This window comes from Poecilia reticulata, chromosome 16, assembly GCF_904066995.2.
Source record: "Poecilia reticulata chromosome 16, P_reticulata-male-v2, whole genome shotgun sequence".
Lineage (NCBI taxonomy): Eukaryota > Metazoa > Chordata > Actinopteri > Cyprinodontiformes > Poeciliidae > Poecilia > Poecilia reticulata.
The window spans coordinates 7804140-7824163 of record NC_088845.1 but is presented as its reverse complement, the minus strand read 5'-3'; the positions used below and the strand labels follow the sequence as shown (position 1 = coordinate 7824163).

Here is a 20024-nt window from a genome sequence, read left to right as displayed (position 1 = left end):
AGAGACACACGTAAGAGTGCATTTAAAAATCTATGCTACATGTAGCGCCTGCAACTATAAACTGAACAAATCAAAAGTGACGTTTGCTTATGGAAAGTAGAGCTTAAAATGTTTTATAGAGGTTCTGCAAACAATGTCTCTGGGTGTCGCCAAGTTGAAGTTCCGACTTCTTAACTAGAATATTTTTATCTTGGGTTTGATGTCAAAGAGTTACGACTTCCCAGGTAACTGGAAAGCAGCATTAAAAGCAATTTCCTCCCTCCTCCCCCCATTATTCAGGATGTTGCCCTGCAGTTTACCAGAAAGGATCTCTGGCATCACAGAAAACCAAAAGAATCTCAATTTCCAACTGTTGGATCTCCTCTGTCGCCTGCAGCAACTTGTAAATAACTTTAGTCGTTTCTGCCTCGGCCCTGGGGAGAGACGGCAAAACAAGAATGGCTGGGTGCAGCACAGTCGGCACTGTCATGCAGGCTGAGAGACGCAGGAGATGACGCAGCCAGAACAATAGGATGGGGAGTAAGAGAGGTCAAGGAAGCGGTGTGAAAGGAAGACAAAGTGAATGAGGGAAACGTGGAAAGGAATGCTTTGAGACTGGTGAGGTGAAGGTGAACGGATGTAGCTTTACAGTTTAGCTCACAGAGGAACTGCAAAGTGTTTGAGTTGTAGGAATTTACTTCTGTAAACTTACGCAAATCGGAATTCCAAAAAATACATTTTCTCAGTGGAAACACACCATTTTTGAAAAAACAGCTTTTTTTAGGAAAGGTTTTTGCTCTAGGATGAAGTGGGGGTTTTTTTGGGCTCCAATGAAATTAGTGTGTTTTGCAAAACTGCAGCGGCAACATTTGTTTTGCATCGTGATCAACAACAAGATATTCCTGCTGGTGGAAAAGAAGAAGACGACGACAGGGAGATGATGGCACGTATTTTTAAAGACTTATCGTGTGGACAAACATATTCAAGCGGGATCTTAATTGCGTTTCTTATTTAATGGAAAGACCGCAATTGTGAAATTTTGTTCTTACAACATTAGTGGAATATAAAAGTTTTCAGAACCCTTTGTCCCTGCTTTCACTCAGTGTTTCTGAAGTCTGGTGAGTATCAGGGATACTTTACATGGACGACGGACATCAAATACATATGAAAGAGAAGCAGGAAAAGAGAGCCATTGATTTGACTTTTGCTGAATTAGAAACGATCCGTGTGTTCTACCTTTTGTCTCCCAGTAATGGTATTTTCAGGTTTTATTCGATAAGAGGCTTTATCCGAGCTCATCAGCCAGAGATCGAGTTGCTTTGTAGGGGCGGGGTTCACTTTCCATTGGTCCCTTCAACCAAAACATCCCAAAGCACTTTGAGTTGTGCTAAGTGGGATAGACAACATCAACGCTGCGTTTCTACATGTCAGTCAACCGCAGTTTATCAGTCTTAGGCCTGTCCAGCTTTCTGCTTTCACACTGATCAAATGGGTCACAGCCTCTGGGAATTTGCAAAAGTATTAAACAGAATTAATTGATTTATTTCTTTGAAGGGCTCCACTGATGCACTTTCAGATAAAACGGTTGATAGGAGTCAACTATTAAGAATTACCTGTCAGAAGACATAAAGCAAAGCAAATTAAAGCCAGCTATCAAACCAAAACTTCTTTTTACTGGACAATACCTCTCAAACACACCCTGACATCTAGTTTTTATCTTTGGAAAAAATGTGTAGAGCCACAAAGGACCAAACCAGTGGTTCTTAACCTTTTTTGAGATACCGAACCAACCAGTTTCATATGCGCATTGAAACTGGTGATAAATAAAATCAGATTTTTTTTCCCAAAATTCAAGATCACTAAGTCTTCTTAAAAGGTAGAGTCTCTGAGAACAGTTCTTCAAAATATAGTCAGTGTTTTCAGCACAGTTGAACTGACTGTCCAGGAACGACCCAAGGTATTTAAAATGTGCCACAGTTTCAACAGGTTGTCCATCGAGAGAAACTGGAACCACTTTAAGGTCTTGTTTAGATCATTTAATTAGCTCTATATTCTTAAGGGAATGAAAAATTAATAATAAATAATAAAGACTGTGTGGTATCCTGATTTAGTAATGTAATTATATTAGTTGTGTTACCACCCCCACGCCACCAGAGGCAGTAGCAACCCCGAAAAGATGCGACTAAGGAGCAGAAAGCTACAGAATTTGGTAAAAACTGTGAGCTTTGCTGAAGTAATTAAAGACACAAGTTCAAATCCATGCTGAGAGTGGAGCTCCTTCAATCAGTGCTCCTCCGCAGCACTGATTGGCTAAGCAATGTAACGTGATCCTCTGCAGCAAGTGATGGCAAAGCGGGGCCCGTCATCACGACTTTACACAAGTGTGTCTTTACCTCCGCGGCAGAAGCTCCGCCAAACCCCTGAGATCGACTCATCGAATCCCTGGGGTTCGGTCGAACCCAGGTTAAGATCCACTGGACCAAACGTAAGGATTCTGACTTTTCACAGAGTGCAGTAATCATACCAGAGATCAGCACAACTTTGAGAAGATTGAGAAACAAAGCATTCTCAAGATCATAAGATGCGTACTGTGGCTGGAGTCAGAGATTCAAGAGCCACCCCACACACACCGATGTATCCGAGATATGGGACACAACTTTCATTGTCCTCATAAGCCAATCCTGAACCACAGGGGGTCAGAAGCTTATTTCCTCAGCTAAAAACAATAAAAAAGGACTTGATTGGTGCTCAGTGCTCCAAATCCTTCATTATAGATGGAAATAATACTTGCATATCATCCAGTCATCAGTATTTTTTCCTTCCACTCAATTTTCCCATCTTATTCTTAGTACTTAGGATATTCTTTAGCAGTGACTTCTTGTTGCTTACCTTTCTTGTGGAGGCTTTAAATGACTGCTGGTCAAATTTTAACCCATAAACTTTCCCATCTACATCATAACAGACTAGATGTAGCTTTTCTGGATTAAAAAACATTTTTAATGCTCTGAAAAATATTCAGTAAAATTGTTTTTTGGGGTTTTCACTAGGTGTACGCAATAATCATCAACATTAAAAGAAACAAATGTGTGAAAGATATTACGTTTTAATCAATAAAAGAGATCAGTGTTACTTTTGGATTGAGTTATTGAAGAATTTAAAATAATTTATAACAAGTTTGTGTTTCTTGGTTTTCAGCTGCGTTGACAGAAACGTGGTTGCTCATGTACATCCTGCAGTATTTGAGCAGGCAAACATAAAACACAGCCACATACATTTGAGTCTGAAGTTCCTCACACCGAGTCTCCAAAGCCGACAGAAGCACCAAGCTGTGGCCATAAAAAGACACGTCAAAAGATTTTACAAGGCACCGCAGCAGCCGACTCCTCACTCCCCAGCGCTGTGTGGTTCTGGGTTCTGGATACTAAAATAAAGTCTTAAATAAACTGAAACAATATTAGCTAAAATCTTAGCCACTGTGATTTTTTTGCGATGTGAATTTTATCATCTATGGCTGTCCAGTAGATCCACCGGGAGATAAAAATGTGACAACAGTTTTAAAGGGCCTGAGTGTTTTGAAAATGTTTAGTTGTTCCTGGGTAATAAAAAAAACCACAGTAGATCAATATGTCCATGCCAAGACACACTTTTGTGCATCATTTCAAACAGGTTGCAGTAACGACTTAAAACTACTTGAAATAAACCTCATACAGTTTTTTTTAATGGTAAAAAATTTTTTCTTGTATTTTACTTTATTTTTAGATCTCTTATTAGACATTTCTTCTGTTACGATTACGCTGCTGATACCAGCAGCTTTATCCTAGGCTTGTCTCTCAAACATTTTGTGCACAGTAAATTTTTCTCTATTTTTGTGATGAGCACAGCATCTTTCCTGCCACTGAAAGCAGTTGTCTAATTAGACGACAAAATCCTTGTAAAGCTGCAGATTTTCACAGCAAGTCTTTTTTTTTATCTGTCACAATGAGAGGCAGTCTTTAGATTGTCATTTGATTCACTATTCATGCAGAAAAATGGGTTTATGGAGCTTTAAATTAGAGTTATTCTTATTAGAAAATCACACTTCAGCATGAAAGATGATCATACAAAGAGCCTATCAGGCTTCAGTGTTAGTGACAGCACTTAATGCTGCCTGACTGAGATCTCCCCCACATTACTGGACCACGTTACAGGGCTTTGATAGTTGCGTCGGACAGATCAAACCCAGCAGTTTGGCAAGCTTCAGAATGGATTAATAGACGGAGACATTAATTAGGACGCTTTATTCTCCTGTTCTTCTCCATGTAGTCTCGCTTTTAAGCCAGATTCCTCCCGTTTGCTTTCAAATGCTTTATCTCCTCTGTGCTCTGGGCCGGTTTTAAATGTTTGATCTTTTTAATCTGACAAGAAAAGTCGAGCTCTGAGCCGATTTTGGTGGTGAATACTTGAGTGCAATCTGGGAAGTGCAGGTGAATGAGGGATCATCGACAAAATGGGATATGATGGGAATGCAGGAACAGCAAATGTTGGTTTGAAAACTTTAGATGATCTATAACTGAAGAGCAATCCACACTTAGAATAAATCCATTTTTTATCAGAGTAGAAGAACTGAAATCCAATGTATTCACTGGGAGTATTTACAGTACTTACAGAAATGTGTTGTTTCTAAGAACAACCTCATATTTAAAGTTTTCAAACTCCTGTTCTCCAACAGGATGTCCAGGGTCTTTGGAAAATAAACTGACCAAAAAGCATCATTTCCCTATATTTGACAGTATTTTGTCATATATTCACACTTTTTTTCCACACTAAACCCACCTGGCGTATTTGTAGCTAAGCTGTTGCTCAGACAACAGATAAAAACAAGTGAGAAGGCAAGAGTTAAGTAGAGTATGGTATGACTGCTCAAAGTTTCGAGTCATTTTAGGGTGTTTGTCAATCGCCTGATGGGTCGTTTCAAATATAAAGCTTCTGTATTTTTAGTAACGCTCGTGTTTTTACCAATGGTTTTGTGCATTTATTTTTCAGTTTCACATATTGCTACATGCATAATATTCGACATCAGTCACAGAAAGACAGAAAGGAGAAAACTTTTAGTGTTAGAGGACCTTGGTAAATATGCAGCATTGAAGCTTCACTCATCTCAGTGGAACATCTAAAGTAGATAAGTGAGACACGCGCTCTGCACACTTTTGGTTTACTTTCTCATGATGAATGAGGGAAAATCCCGTCTAACGTTCAGATAATTGTAGGTGTAGAAAACTGGCCATTCATGTTTGTTCTGTCCGTTATTTTAACACCTTATCGTCCTGCATCACCGTTATCTCTGAACTAGATCAGAACTAAGCAGGTTTAATTGACGTCAGCTGCACAAACTGCGTCATTTTACACATCTTGTATGTTTTTTTTTATCTTGTATAGTGAGAAAGTGTGAGAAAAGAAAATACTCCATTGGCAAACAGTTTGGGATATTACAAGGATATTCATTCTGTAAAATCTGAAAATAATAATATTTTGTCAATTTTCCAAGCAGAGGAGCTGCATATGAACGAAGTTACACACCCCTGATGTTGAATCTGGAAATCCCCTTCTTCCTTTCTTCTTTCCTTCCAACATTTACATGAGTTACATTATGTGACCGTTGTGAGCCTTTTTGCACATTCAGCAGATCAGATACAGGCTTTTCCTCCGCTTCACTGATTTTAAATGTAAAGCAATGGTCCTGCTGCTTCCTGAGGGAACATTTGCACGTTTATTTTTCCTTACTGTATCAGAGCAGACACAGATGTAAAAGTCAGGATTACCATTAAAAGATAGGCATTTATACTTTTTCAACTTTATTATTTAAAGGACTCTGAACCCTTTGTAGAAGCAAATCTGTGATAAATAATCCATAAATCTAGGTCATTATCTTTACTAACAGAGTGCGTTTCCTCTGCAGTATCTTCTTTATTTGTTCTCGTGGTTTTGAGAAGTTTTTCACTTTGAGCTTATGCTACTTTTTTTTTTTTGGCTTCTTTTTACTCTAGTTTTTGTTCTTAAAAGCATACTGTGCAGTGTAGGCTTAAAAACTAGCAAATGTGTAAGAGAATAAAAATCATCAATTCAATCAGCTTGCACCAAATGTGCAATAATAATAACAAAATAAGCTCATTGAACGTTATTCTCCAACTGAACTGGATTTAACTGAGTTGGTCACGGGAAACAAATCTTGGAACTTTTTTTCCAACGTATAATATGAAACAAATGATAAATGTGTGAAAAAGCAACTCATTCACACTGTAGGGTAGGATGGAGGTTCTGCTTATTTCTCTGCTAATGGATAAAAAAAGGGAATACCAGGATATTGGAACCAAAACTGTGTGGATGGACGCTACAATAAAACTGATCTTTATTGAATCTTTGATCAATGATCCAAAATGTATGACCAAGCCAACAGAGAAATGCTTTATTACACTCAAATTCAGTGTTATTCCAATGCCATCTTTGTCCTAAAAGAACTTATTTGAGCTAAGAGAAAGAAAATGACTCTGAACAGTCCAAAAAGATTCCTCTTTCTCTGTGCTCCAAACTTGTTAAATGTTTAAGAAGACGACTAAGTCCTCTCATAATAACAAGGAGGAAAAGGATTTTGTAATGTGGGATTTCCCCCTGAATAAATTAATAAGAGCAACATTTCCATAGTAAAACTTTTTATCTTTAAGTCTTTTACTCATCCAGGCCTGCCAGTAAATGTATAAAACAGAAAGAAATGGGAACTAATTGTGTTTTCAGGGCAAATAGAAAGTGTCTAAAGATCATTTGAGTTTAGAAGCTTTTATTTGAGGTAATAGGTCAAACTTAAATGACTATAATAACAAAACACACTAATTTGTAATTTGTCAGAGTGGACTAAAAGATTACAAAAACGTCTGGTGTGAAGTAAAGAAATGAAAATCAGTACTTTCATTCATAGTTGAAGAAAGCATCACATTTGAACCTAAAAATCCCTGAAAGGATGGCCATGGTTGCCAAATGTGAAAATATTAGTGCGACTCTTTGAGCTATTTTCGTTTAAAGTGTCCAAGGGCGATTCATGTTTTAAAAAGGACGGATTTAACATAAATACAAGGAGGTTGGAAGACGGTAAGTGGAGCCGAGGCGAATGCGAATAAACAATAGAGGCTGTCAGAGGATTCTCGGCTGTTTCAAGGCTTCCAGTGTCTCCAAAGAGTGCAACAGCCTTGGCCCACCTTCATCTCCTCTCAGTCTCAAGGCCCGGTCCGTCCTCGCACACAAATGCCCACACACACGCACACTCACTCCCATCCAGGGAGATATTGCCATGGGAACAAACCCCTCTCCGACCATCCTCATCTCTGGAGAAGAATAGCACCAATCTTCCACAACCTTTCCCGCTTTCATTGTTGGATATTTTTCCCTCCCTTTCTTCCTGGTCCCTGTAAGGTTTCCATCGCTCCTCATCTCCTGGAAAAAAAATCCTTGTTTCCGTGCAGTACCAAACATTCATGTCCCTCATGATTTATCACTTTTTGGAAGATTTCTGAAATATGAGAAAGCACTTAGCTTGACTTTAGCCAACAAAGAATAAATTCAAAGCAACGAAGTCGCAATAATATCGGACAAAAACAGGAAATTCTCTGGTTTCTCCCGTCTTTCCTATTTTCTCCGTAACACGAGGGGTTTAGAAGAGATTTCCCAGGAGTGATTCTTTGCTTTCTTTGAAATTGCTCTGGGCAGGTCATTTTTTATTAACGCTAGCTCCGGCTCAGTTCTTGGATTTTTATGCACCCTATTGACATGTCCATGTTGAACATTACCCAATCAATAGTGCTGCAATTTCCTGACCACCCATTACAACACAAGTCGCTTTGACTGAAGGAAATGTCTGGGGAGCTCAGCTTTTATTTCTTTAGTCTGAGACAAAGCTGCACCTCTGCCTCAATATTGACTTTTATTTTTTTATATGATTGTACAGATAATCTCAATGTGTCATCATTGGTTAGGAGTAAAATGTCAGTTTCAAATAACATAAAATCTACAAACTGAGATGAGTGAAGAAAAGTGTAGTTTGGCCCAAAATTATTCATAACAGAATAAAGGAAATAAAGCAAAGCAGAATAAATTTTAAAAAATTAATTTACTGGTTTTACTAATAATAGTATATGAAACAAGGGCTGCACAGTGGAGCAGTTGGTAGAGCTGTTGCCTTGCAGCAAGAAGGTTCTGGGTTCGATTCCCGGCCCCGGTCTTTCTGCATGGAGTTTGCATGTTCTCCCTGTGCATGCGGGGGTTTTCTCCGGGTACTCCGGCTTCCTCCCACAGTCCAAAAACATGACTGTTAGGTTAATTGGTCTGTCTAAATTGCCCCTAGGTGTGAGTGTGTGTGTGCATGGTTGTTTGTCCTGTGTGTCTCTGTGTTGCCCTGCGACAGACTGGCGACCTGTCCAGGGTGTATCCTGCCTCTCGCCCGAAACGTTAGCTGGAGATAGGCACCAGCAACCCTCCCGACCCCACTGAGGGACAAGGGTGCAAGAAAATGGATGGATGGATGAAACAACCCCTTATATGCCTCTCAGTAATAAAAAGATAAGTCATTATTGGCATTACATAAAAGAAACTCATCTTGCAAACCTTCTCGTATCCCACAGTAGATTTGTATGTTTGTTAAAAAAAAGAATTTTAATTAAATGAAACATGAAATCAAATCAAAATAAATAAAACAATGAGTAAAAAAAAAGATAAATAAGAAATAAAAACAAAACAGTATATATTAATGTCGATCTCCATACACTGAATGCAGTAGAGAGCACAATATGGTTTACATGAGTCAATGATTACCTTAATCAAATTTCACACGCCACAGAGGGATTCACAGTGCCCAGATCAGATAGTAAACAGAAAGTGATTAAAGTAGCTGTTTGCTAAAAGACTGGAGCGAAAGAAAGTCAACATGCTGTCAGAAATGGCGGCTCGCTGAAGAAAATACATTCAGAACCCAAATAAGGAATCTGACAGCAGCTGAATGTAACAGATATGCAAATTCACTGCCTTGCAAAAGTATTTAACTATATCACAATTTGTCTTGTTACAAGGACAAACTCCAATGTGTTGGATTAAAATTTTATGCAAATGCAGGCGGGTAAAAAACGGTTTGACACCTTGCTACAAAAGAAAGTTACTGAACGAAGCGTAACATCAAGAAGCAGGACGGCCCAACCTGGCAGCACGGAAACAGAAGATATGCTGAGGGAAGCTGATTGCTGCGATGGAGACCAGGTGAGAGTGATTACTGACTGAATACAGCTGTGATGGAAACCTGGGGCTAACGGGTGTGTCCAAAATGAAGGCCCTGAATTCATCGAAGAACCAGGTCTGAGCTGAACGGGTTTTTGTCGACGGCGAAGACTGGAAGTGAGCAACAATAAAAATAAAATCTGGTAAAAAAAAATAAATAAAAAAAATGGAGCTCAAAATGTTACTGAGTTTCTATATGACTTATTTAATCCTTTTGAATGAATGCAATAAGAAATGTGTTGTTGTTTTTTTTACCAAAAATATATGAAAGGAGACTTATTATATGTTCTAAATGTGAATTTTGCACATTTTCATACTTTCATTTGGGTTTCAACCGCTCCTAAAACTAACCAAACTGCTTTAAAAAATCTTCCAAGTGCTTTTGGCTAATAAGTTCATGTTTTTTGGTGTCACAATCAATGGGCACTGCGCCGTTACCTAGCAACCACAGCCAAACCCAGCCCCGTCACCTAGCAACCCAAGCCGAACTTTACAAGTTACATTCCACATAACATTTATAGGAAGACGGGTTCAGCTAAATCAACACTCATTTGTTGCTTTGTCTTGATCTTAATCCCAATAATATACACCAAAATTTGTTGTCGTAACTTGACAAAATTTGAAAATATCCTGGTGAGCTGAATATTTTTTTACAAGGCACTGCATGCTGGGCTTATTACAAAAAGGATAGAGTGGGATTTAGCTGTTGGATTTAATAGTCATTGCTTAATATGGGTGATAATATAAAATTATTAATAAAGGTCACAAATCTACCTTCGTAAATGTTACAGTCATCAATAAAGGTTAAAACTCTGAATAAAAATGTCTGCCAAATAAAGTAGCTGGATTAGCTAATCATTACAAAACACCTCCTCTAACATTAGAAGCAGCTCATTAGCTGCCGCAATCATCTTTCTTATTCTCGTCAATGTGAGTAATGCTTATCAAGATGACATTTACGAGCTAGAATTAGGTTTAAAGGAAATATAAAGAGCTAAGGACTCGATCAGCTCTGTGCACCTCCTATAATGTGAAGCTTAGGCATTCACTATTCTTAGTAAAAGTGACGCATCTATTAAATTTACATTAAAAAAATCTATTTAATAATTTTATAATGTAGCATTGCATTCAATCTGACAGAACGGGAATTAGTGTTTAGAAAAGGAAAATACTGATATTAATTTAAGACCTGCAAATCGGCTTTATTAAGCAAAAATATAACTATCATATAATTTCCTTCCCTTCCCAAGTGAAGCCATATGTTCCCTTGCAGTTTGGGTTATTAAATGTCTACATTAGTCCTCGTTTGAACTTTCTGCCTTGAGTAATGGCTCCCATTTTGGTTTGACATCGTACCAGAGTAGAAACCACAACCACTTCCCCGTTTACAGCAGCCGCGCTCCAGTGGGGCGAGCTTCTCTGCTGTAAATGGTTTCTAAATCTTCTGTACATGTGCATGCATGTGCATGTCTTTACAATGCGTATGTGAACATGTGCAGCTGCGTGTAGAAGGTGATGCGTTTCTGCAGCCTTTATGTGTGCTGGTCAGAACGTGTTGTGCGTCTGCAGTACATGTATTCTTGTACACACAACTGACTATAATCTGAACACATGTATGTGCCGTCTGTGTTTACATTTATGCTACATTAGTGTTTTTGTATAGATATCATGAAACTGAATAAGTTTAATTTCTTGTTTATCTTGCAAGTAGGTTGTGTTGATGGCTTTGTCTGAATGCATCATAGGGAGGACGACATTTCTTCTTATTTTTATAGCTCCAGATTCCTGAATGATGAGTTGGATCTGATTTTAAGGTTTAGATTAAAGAGTTAGCGATAGGAAAGGTAGACCTCAAGTGACCTCAGGAATTAAAGTATGACGAACCCCCAAATCAACATTTTTTTGCTGATAACTTTCTAAATAGGCTATTTAGGGTTATAAGTTTATGGTGCCATACAAATTTTGACGATTTTGTGTAAATTTGTTTAGTTCCCCATTATTTTGTCGAAAACCATCTCAGTGCTGGCCTCCTTTGGTCTAATGGTTGAATTCTCCTATTTGTTTAAAATGGTACAGCTTTGCATCAAACAGCCCTGCGTTTGGGTATTAAACCTTCTCACTCAGACACACACCTCCACCCACTGGTTAGTCAGGAGTTGGACTAATTGGACGATGCCTGGCCGCATGGAGGATTGATTGAAATGTGTGACTTAATTGCAATGTGCATCACAATGTGCCACACTTGGCCACGCCTCTCAACATTTCTATGGTTACACTATTGAACATTGAGTATATTGTTAAGTGGCTGGGATTAAAGTTGGGCCCCTATTTGTAACTTGCCAACTTATAGGACTGCAGATGCAAATTAGCTTTTGCTAAATGGTGACATTTATGTTTGTGTTGAACATTGTGCCGTTTTAAATAAAGTTCATTACAATCGGTCTGAGGCCATGGATCTGGACTACACCCTTATGTTGCTGTGGTTGATGAGTCTTTTATAGAAGAGGTCTAGGGCCACTAATTAAGGGAAAAAAGTGATTTGTGTGAATTTTGAGAAGTCATAATTCTGAGATGAAAAGTTGAAATTCTTTTTTATTTATTCATTTCAATGGCCCTAATCCTCTTCTGTATTCTCTGCCTCCAGTAGAGTAGTTTAAGTTTCTCAGTGTCTTGTTCATGAGAGATGGCAGAATGGAGCAGGGGACTTACAGACGGGTTGGAGTTGCCTTTGCAGGCCTGGGCCAAAATGTGAAGCAACTTTATTTACTAGTCTATCCGTATTCTCAGTCGTGGCATTCAATCATGACTGGAACTTTTAGATCCAGCGTAAGAGATCAGAGGAGGCGTTCTGTCATCTGTGGAGGGTTGAAGCAGATCTGCTGAGTCAGATGGTTAAGGGCGTCTGGTCAGGAAGTCTTCTGGGTCATCACGCCCTTCGAGACAGAGGAGTCAGAGATCTCCTAGTTTCCCTCCTGGACCGTTTGCACCAAAGACCTAACGTGACTCATGTTTGATCTTTGGTGTAACTAGTCCAGATGGTGCTAAAGATCTTAATTAGATGATCTACCAACTAGTGAATGTTAAAGGAATGAGAATAAGTTTGTTTGGGGGAAGAAAAGGAAGCAATAACATTCTGAGAGGTTTTGGGTTTAATCTAAGTGTGCTAAACTTTCACTACCTTAAACTAAACTGTTTCCATGCAAGCGCATGATAGCGTTATGCAGTATTGTTTGGAGTATTAATAAAGTGAAACTTCTAATCATGAAATTAAAAATAAAATTTATGACCCGACCATGGAAACAAGTTTTGTTTTCCATGTTTCAGAAGAATCAGAGAAAGTTTTAGGAAACACTCCTTTCAGAAAGAAAATACCTTTTTTAACTCCATTATAGTCAAATGTTTTTAATCTAGGCTTATAAATAGGGTTCAGGTTGATAAGGTCAGATCAAATAAATTTATGTCATTACTATTCCTTACTTTGTATCTTGTGTTTCTGATATAATCTACACAAAAAAAAATCCTGAATGATAAAACATAATCAGCTGTATTACTCATACAAAGCGCACGCGCGCGTGTGTGTGTAAGAGAAAACTCCTGACCCTCCTGCGTTGTCGAGTTATCGCCGGCTGGTCCTCCACATCTCACCAGCTGGAACCAATTAACAGCAGTTCACTGAGACTGAGCTCTCTCGCTCACTTTCACCCCCAAACACACAGTCATTTTTCTTGTTCACTCCACCCCTGGCTCTTCCTCTCTGCCCCTCAACAGTCCTGGACTCCTCCTTCAACCCATGCAAGTTGTTTTCCCTTTAAACCTCCAGCTGCAGGCTCACTCGAACAAACGTCCGACTCAGAGAACATGAAGCAACCAGGTAAACATTCACAGGGAGAAAAGGATAAACCGGCAGGGATTAGACTTATTTTATTGTCAGTGTGCAAAGACACAACAGAAATGAAATGTCATCGCTTGACCACTGGAGCACACACTTAAAAGTTATTAGCTTGCAGCTTACCCTTTTCTACAGGATTTAACAATGAAAGCTGTAGCCAGGTGGACAAGTCCAATCCAATCACCTTAAAGAAGCAACTGCTGCTGCCCATCAATCTGAGAAGGGTTGCAGTGCCAATGAAGGATCTGAAATCCTTAATTCGACTGCAGGGATTCTCTACTTGTGGCTGTGGGGCCGTCTATGGCTCTTTAGATCTTCAACTGATTTAAAAAACTTACCTAAAATGATGAGGGATGCTTTTTTTTTAAAAAGAGGAAATAAGAAAGTTCTGTTTTAGCATTTCACCTGTCAACCTTAATGCAATATCTGCATTGAAGTTTCACGGCATACTGACACAAATAGTGTAACTGACCTAGTTTTTTTTTTATTTGAGTAAATTATGTCACATTATTTAAGTATTTTTGGTAAATAATTAAGGGTCACATATTACTCTTGATAAGAATATTAAGTTGTACTAAACATTTGCTGTAAAAAATAGAAATGAACTGAAACATTTCCTTTAATTTTCAGTATAAAAACACATCTTAATGTATCTATTTAAAAACTTTACGCTATATTCTTTGCAGCTTACATTCAGAAGAAGTTGGCACAAAAATGTTTTTTGCATTGCACATTTTGCTGACCACTCTAATACAGATTATTTGTCATTCAAAATTGTGAAATATTTAAGACAGCTGCCAGTCTTCCCAGGAGAACTAAATGCCCTGAAAAAACTTACAGCTCCAAACCAGTCAGATAAAATAACATGCTAATGAACTCCTTCATTAGAATGTTAAAGGTTAAATCATTCATGGGATTTAAGTTTGGAGGGGTCAACAGAAGACCACTGCTTCTCCCTAAAAAGCCTACGAAAACATAACCAGTGCTCCCCAATAAACCGTCAAACATCTGGAACAGCAGCCTCTGGACATATGAGAACAAAGTAGAAAAATTTGGTCACAAAGTATAAATATGTTTGGAGGAGAAAAAAAATCAGCATATTCACGCATATACCTCAGACCAACTGCAAAGCACAATGGTTTGATGATCTGTGCTTGTTCTGCAGCCACAGCGTTTATTTACCCAGCCATGAACTCCTTCGTATACCAAAAATGTGCGGAAGCCATCTGTCTAACAGCTGAAGCTAGACCCAAACTGGGTCATTAGCAGGACAATGGTCCCAAACATAGCAGAAAACCTACAACAGAGTTCCTGCAAAAGAAAACAGACAAGATGTCGCAACCGACCAAAGTCCAGATTTGGATCTGATTGAAGATCAGATCCTGAGGTTGAACCAGAAAAAAAGATGTGAGGAAACAAATGTCAGCAGAACCTCCGTGTGATGAAGAGCATGCCAGGTGCTTCTAAAAGCAGGTTGCATTTAATTTGTCTTTATGATTGTACAGTACAACAGTTCAGAAATAAACTTGTGATTCTTGTCACAAGTGACAGCAGCCGTATCTGGGTTTAATCTGTGGCCAATCTCACACTTCTTCTTCATCCTGAATATAAATAGATCAACCAGATCTATTTATATTCAGGATGACTGTTTGTTTTCGCATGTTGCTCTGAGACGATCAAACATCTTGCATGCGGTGGCTGTGGATTTAAAGCTGTGTGTCGGACACACTCATGGACTGTAATGTGAATCAGCTCCCTGTTGCACAGTAAACACTTACAGCCATGTGGTTTAAGTTTACAGTGGCTGCTATCCAGAGGATCAGGCGGGAGCGCAGAGAGCAAAACATCTGTTAAGACACACACATGCTGAACGGCTGAAACGAGACGCAAACTTACCTGTTTCACAATCTGATTGAGAAGTTCACAGCTTGGAGACAAATCCAGAGCTCCCGTCAGAATATCTCATTCTACTTTTGAGGTGTGAAAGAGAAGAACACTGCTTCAGATCTTGTCCAACAAGCTGACGGAGGTTGCAGAGGAGCGGGCTCTCTGAAGGGAAAACACAATCCTCCGTCTGAGAAACAAGCAGAAACAACAGCTCCAGCGGTTGGCTTCGTTTCCCCCCCTCTTCAGCATCTAGCGGAGCTCAAACACACTTGTACACTCGGTGCGTTTAGGTCATGCTCAAAGTATGTTGTGCAAGCTCAGGGAAACCACATCCTGTCACATATTTACCTCCCTCTTGTCTGTCTCTCTCTCTCTCTCTCTCTCTCTGCAGCCTATCTCTCTGTGGTGTTCTACCGCTTTTTCCTGTGCACTCGTCTCTCTCTGCCCTGTGATTGTCTGAAGCAAACTGAGCGCTCTGACCCGGCGTCTGCTCTGAGCAGCCTCTCTCTGCGTCTGTCTCTCCGGCAGCCGCTCTGGTTCCACACGACTGACTGAAGAATCCATCTGAGGAGAGGGAAGGGGAAGGAGGAGGGGGATGACAGGGAGGCTGGCAGGAGGAGGAGGAAAGGCGGGGGGCTTTATGTGGGAAATACCAGAGTCAGAGGAAGGGAAGAACAGCGGGGAGGTTGGCCGGTGTTGTTTTGGGAGTGAAGGACTTAAGAAAAGGTGGGCAGATCAATAATTTGTTGGGGAGAAAGATGTGAAGTCGATAATGGTGTGGCTGAAGACGTTCATGTTGCACTGAAATCTATGTTGTTCTGTTTTTGTCTTTGTCGCGCTTAACATTTCATTTCTCTAATCAAACAAATTTTAATATATCAAACAAACACGACTAACTACAAATTTCAGTTTCAAGTTCAAGCAATCATTCCATTTTTATTTTAAACAAAAGCAGCTTCCTAAATTATCGTGCTCCTGCGAGGAAAAAGTAATTATCCCCTGAACATAATCACTGCCTGTGCTACCGTTGGTGACAAACAGCGGCTGTGAAGTGTTTTGATGACTAGCAGTGAGTCTTTTACATCACTCTGGATGAATTCTGGCTCACTATTCTTTGTCGGGTTTTAAGCGTGAGCATTCTCTTTAAGGTCAAACCACTCTGTTGATGGCCTAGTCAAAGACTGGATTTTGAGTTCTAATTAGATGTTTCTATGGGTTCTTTGTGGTCTTCTAGAATAACTAAAATATTTTCAGTCGACCGGTCATTAATCGGAAGGTTCTGCAATCTTTACCACTCTGGGTTAATGGTTTCCTCTGTGGTTTGCTGAGGTTCCAAACCTCAGAAACAACTTGAACCCCTTTAAAGATGCGTATCTGATTTTTAAAAGCTTTATTCTGGGGCATAATGTGTTTTTCTTTTTGAGATCTTTTACCTACTTCATGTTGGCGATTAGGTCCTATTGAAGAGATTGAACCAAAGTACCGGTATGTGGCTCGTCACACTTTAAACATGGCTTAGTTAATTATCAGTTTTTACATAGGGCTAGGTTGGATTGAAGTAAAATTTTGGCTTAGTAAATTAAACCATTTGAAATCTGCAATTTGTATTCTACTTTGATATTAAAGTTTTTTGGGTTTTTGTTGACGTGAAATATTTTTATGCGACAAAAAACTCAGATGAAATCAGTAAGGGAGTGCCCTTACTGATTTCATCTGAGTTTTGCTTTTTTCAGATCTTGAAAAAAGCAAGACCTGACAAGTAGTGTCACTACTGAGACACTACTTGCCTCAGTAGTGGCCATGCATATTCAGTTCAGGAAATACAGTAAAAATGACAGAGCATTTAAAAACACAGTGTTCTTCTAAAGCAGCAACAGTGGGCAGTTGAGCAATAGAAGAAAACACATTTTTTCTTTCTCCATAGATGAGACATGTTTTGGCAGCACTATGAGGCAGGGGGGTCATAATGTTATGCCTCACCAGTGAGTTAATCGCAAATAGTAGCAATTAAAGCACGAAACAGCACCAGCTTTAGTGCATAAATTACTTTAGCCAAAAATGACAGCAGCAGTGATTCACGTTAGTTAAAAAGACACATCTGTATTGCCTGAGAAAGGATTTCAACTCTGCAACTTCGGTTAATGGTCTAGGTTGCAGGTTTATACCCTGATAAACCCACCAAGGTATACAAACATTACGTAAAATCATTTGGATGCCAAACAGCGTGAAAAGTTCATTCTGGGTTCAGTGAAGCTTAAAGCAGAGAGGCGAACAAAGAAATGAATACATCAAATAGGCTGACAGACGATGTTGTGTATCCACATGTTTCTTCAGATTTAAAGGAGGTGCAAACAGGCCAATTAACACCAGAGTGTGTTTCTGCTGCCCCCTAATGGACCAAAACAAACATCCGCAGGTTCCACGTTCGATGCAAATGGACACAAATAACAGCAGGATGATAATGAGGAATCAGCAGGGGAGGTCTGATGATGTTTCCCTTCATGTCTGATAAACAAAGAGATTACCTGGGACTCGTAGATCCTGAAAGGTATGAAGAAAAAGGTTGGATCCAGCTAAAAGCAGCTAAAAATAAAATGTAATTCTTAAAATCTTATTTAATTTTTATATAATTTCCAGTTTTTTTATTCTGAATAACAGTTATTAAATGTATAAACCTGGAATATCTCCACTCCAAGAACTGTAAAATGTTTCACAAAAAAATTAGCCTGCCTGATGTTTTACATAATGCGTAAAAGACAAGATAAAACCAAATAAACAAAAATCACAACGAACAGATTATACATTCATGTTGTTTACCTGGTGATACAGATTCTGCTATCACCACGATGTTATGCTGGCAGAGTGACGTATTCTTTGAGCTTACAAACTTATATAAAAAAAAGAAGCGCTCGTGTTCATCTGCCTGCCAAAAATGTCAGAACAATATTTGGAGATTTTGCTGTTTTAAAAAAAATTGCTATTTTACTTTGCTACTATTAAATATTTATTCAGCCAGAAAAAAGACCAATCAAGCAGAACGTCAAAGTGAACGAGATGAATAGACAACAGCAAAAACTAACGTTAAAAATAAATAAAGCTCAAAAAATTTGACAAGAGTTATTACAATAACTTAGAGTAAAAATGTACGATTTAAAACTGAAAACTTTTTGTTGTGGGATTCTTAATATTTATTGAAGTCATTTTTTACTTTCAGTTGAGATTGGAAGGTAGAGGAGGGAGAGAAACTCAAACCTTTCCTGTTTCCACTTGAACCAGAGAAACGGATAAATACAAAATGTTATTCAACTGTAAGGCATGATAACATTTTGTCAGAAAAATGCATGAATAAATAAGAACCAAACTGAGAGGAGTCAAAGACTGTAAGCATCTGGTTGAAGCAAAAACAAACAAAAACAAAAAAAAGGTATTGACATACCTTCAAATACTGGTTGCAAAGGACTAATTTAAGTCCTATAAAAAATAAAAACATTCAGCTTTTTTTGTTTTTAACTACATTTACATTTATGCAGAAATCTGAGGGCAACATTGAATATAGAAGAAAGTCTATATTTGGCATTTGGATTCAGTTTTAAATTAGAACAAGCTACTGTATAATGAACATGGTTTTGTAATGTAAGCTCTCTCATGTCTATAAAGTTGCACTTTCATCTAGGAGCTTCATTTCTAGATTTTAAATTAAAACTGTATCTTGATGGTACTTTGTCCATTTGGTCTGCAGCTTATTATCAGTTTTAAAAAGCAACCGAGTGAAAAGAGACGTTGTTTCATTTTTTATCAATAGTACATTTCCTTGGATTCCCGCATGAATTGAAACTATTCAGGGAGGCCTTTAAACAGAAATCTTTTAAATAGAAACACTGAAAAGCACTGGCAACTTCAACTCAAGGATATTTAGAAGGTTATGGATAAATACTGCAGCTTAGAAAGCAGAGTACAGTAAAATAAACTGGTGAAACTGGAAAATAGGATATGTCTTATTAAAGCTTAATTTTAATGAGAGGTACATTTTGTCCTTTTATGGCCAAAGGTTAATAGAGATTGGGACGTTTTACTTCTTTGTAGCTAAATTTGTCCTTCTTGTAGTTGTTTTGGTAATTAATTTTTTATTATCACAATAAATATTACAAAAATTACTTTTGAAAGTACTGCAGTATGGTTTTTAGATTTTTTTTTTTTACATATTACTTTTAAGGCATTTGAAACAGCTTTTCATCAACAACATTTTTATGTCAAAGACATCCTCAGTTTGTAAAAATTCAGTTTCCTTTCTTCATCCAAACCCTTGCTTTTCTTCTCTGTCCTTGGTAACATCATCTCCTCCAATTTGTTGCCTGAATCAGTTGTAGCTTGTTGGTTAATAAAGCAATAATAAAATAAAATGTGCAGTAATTTCCTCCTTCAGTTCTGTCCAACTTGATCTCCTTTCAGAATGAGTCGCTTTAGGCTCTCTTGTCACATTAAATCCAAATAAGCTGATGCGGGCCACGCCCCCAACTCAACCTTTGCACTCCCATTGTTGCAAACAGATGCCCAATATACAAGCATACGTCTTTGAAAAGTAGAAGTAGAGCCTCCTGCACTCTACTTCTGAATGGTAAGTGAACAACAAAACACTTGTCTTTTCCAGCAGCCATTGTACAGCGCACACAGCGGTAAAACCAGCTGATCAATCTCAGTCTGGGTTGCTAGGCAACAGGATGACTTCGCTGGGTTTGCTAGGTGAGGCACAATGCCTGCTGATTTGTGAGGTTACATTTTAGAGGTTTTTGAAACAGCTAATTTTCTAGACACCAAAACACACTAACTTATTACCAAAAACTTGCTGGGTTGTTTTTTTGTAAGCGTTTCTGCTGGTTTCAAGAAGCAGCAGAAACCCAAATGGAAGTACAAAAACATGCAAAACATGAATTTTCCATAATATGCCCTCCTTAAGCAGACAAAACAGGACAAAAACAAA

General features: G+C 38.5%; 1 protein-coding gene across 4 annotated transcripts in view; it reads right to left on the bottom strand.

Annotated features, from left to right (window-relative positions):
* Positions 1 to 15602, bottom strand: part of rftn1b (raftlin, lipid raft linker 1b) — a 140297-nt gene extending 124695 nt beyond the window's left edge. For 2 of the 4 annotated variants that reach the window (XM_017309613.2, XM_017309612.2), the window contains exon 1: positions 15056 to 15601. The gene's annotated coding sequence lies outside the window, so the exon portion shown is untranslated. Of the gene's footprint in view, positions 1 to 15055 lie in introns of all 4 variants that reach the window. The other 2 variants (XM_008431182.3, XM_017309614.2) reach the window with 2 other exon arrangements.
* Positions 15603 to 20024: the final 4422 nt, after the last annotated feature.